The following is a 2,009-nucleotide window of genomic DNA, read 5'->3' as shown; positions in this document are numbered from 1 at the left end:
GTGTTCTGTTTTTAATACTGTTTTTCCTTCTGTTTTTGCTTTTTTCAATTGTTTTTTTTTTTACTTCACATGATCATCAACCTGCAGAAAATATAAAATAACAAAAGAAAATAGAAATTTAACATAGATAATTAAAGATTGGGTTGTCTCCCAACAAGTGCTTCTTTAATGTCAATAGCTTGACAGTGGGCTCTCATGGAGCCTCACAGGTGTTTAGAGCAATGTTGGAACCTCCCAACACCAAACTTTAGAGTTTGAATGTGGGGGTTTAACACCAAACTTAAAGTTTGGTTGTGGCCTCCCAACACCAAACTTAGAGTTTGACTATGGGGGCTCTATTTGACTCTGTATTGAGAGAAGCTCTTCATGCTTCTCCTCCATGGTTACAGAGGGATATCCTTGAGCTTTAAACACAAGGGAGTCTTCATTTACTTGAATAATCAATTCTCCTCTGTCAACATCAATTACAGCTTTTGTTGTGGCTAGGAAGGGTCTGCCAAGGATGATGGATTCATCCATACACTTCCCAGTCTCTAGGATTATGAAATCAGCAGCGATGTAGTGGCCTTCAACCTTTACCAAGACATCCTCTACAAGTCCATAAGCCTGTTTCCTTGAATTGTCTGCCATCTCTAGTGAGATTCTTGCAGCTTGTACCTCAATGATCCCTAGCTTCTCCATTATAGAGAGAGGCATGAGGTTTATGCTTGACCCTAGGTCACACAGAGCCTTCTCAAAGGTCATGGTACCTATGGTACAAGGTTTTGAGAACTTTCTAGGATCTTGTCTCTTCAGAGGTAATTTTTGCCTAGTCAAGTCATTCAGTTCTTTGGTGAGCAAGGGGGTTCATCCTCCCAAGTCTCATTACCAAATAACTTGGCATTTAATTTCATGATTGCTCCAAGGTACTTAGCAACTTGCTCTTCAGTAACATCTTCATCCTCTTCAGAGGAAGAATACTCATCAGAGCTCATGAATGGCAGAAGTAAATTCAATGGAATCTCTATGGTCTCAGTGTGAGCCTCAGATTCCTATGGTTCCTCATGAGGAAACTCCTTGGAGGCCAGTGGACGTTCAGTGAGGTCTTCCTTAGTGGAGATCACTGCCTCTTCCTCCCCTCCAGGTTCGGCCATGTGAGACGTGTTTATGGCCTTGCACTCTCTCTTTGGATTCTCTTCTGTATTGCTTGGGAGAATACTAGGAGGGAGTTCAGTAATTTTCTTACTCAGCTGACCCACTTGTGCCTCCAAATTTCTAATAGAGGACCTTGTTTCAGTCATGAAACTTTGAGTGGTTTTAATTATATCAGAGACTATAGTTGCTAAGTCAGAGTGGCTCTGCTTAGAATCCTCTGTCTGTTGCTGAGAAGATGATGGAAAGGCCTTGCTATTGCTAAACCTGTTTCTTCCACCATTATTGTTATTGAAGCTTTGTTGAGGCCTCTGTTGGTCCTTCCATGAGAGATTTGGATGATTTCTCCATGAAGGATTATAGGTGTTTCCATAGGATTCTCCCATGTAATTTACCTCTTCCATTGCTGGGTTCTCAGGATCATAAGCTTCTTCTTCAAATGAAGCTTCTTTGGTACTGCCTGTTGCTGCTTGCATTCCAGACAGACTCTGAGAAATCATATTGACTTGTTGAGTCAATATTTTGTTCTGAGCCAGTATGGCATTCAAAGTATCAATCTCAAGAACTCCTTTCTTCTGATTTGTCCCATTATTCACAGGATTCCTTTCAGAGGTGTACATGAATTGGTTATTTGCAACCATTTCAATGAGTTCCTGAGCTTCTGCAGGCGTCTTCTTCAGATGAAGAGATCCTCCAGCAGAGGTGTCCAATGACATTTTGGACAGTTCAGACAGACCATCATAGAAGATACCTATGATGCTCCATTTTGAAAGCATGTCAGAAGGACACCTTCTGATCAATTGCTTGTATCTTTCCCAAGCTTCATAGAGGGATTCACCTTCCTTCTGCCTGAAGGTTTGGACTTCCACTCTAAGCTT

The 2,009-nt window shown here is 41.4% G+C and overlaps 1 non-coding gene across 1 annotated transcript; it reads left to right on the top strand.

The window, feature by feature from the left end:
• Positions 1-1,901: 1,901 nt before the first annotated feature.
• On the top strand, positions 1,902-2,009 carry LOC148579381 (small nucleolar RNA R71). Its single transcript, XR_015899241.1, has one exon. It is a non-coding gene; the product is annotated as a small nucleolar RNA R71 (small nucleolar RNA).

Source organism: Arachis ipaensis, chromosome B10, assembly GCF_059453495.1.
Source record: "Arachis ipaensis isolate K30076 ecotype BB chromosome B10, ASM5945349v1, whole genome shotgun sequence".
Lineage (NCBI taxonomy): Eukaryota > Viridiplantae > Streptophyta > Magnoliopsida > Fabales > Fabaceae > Arachis > Arachis ipaensis.
Note: the sequence above shows the minus strand (reverse complement) of the source record. Positions and strands in the feature narration are given on the sequence as shown.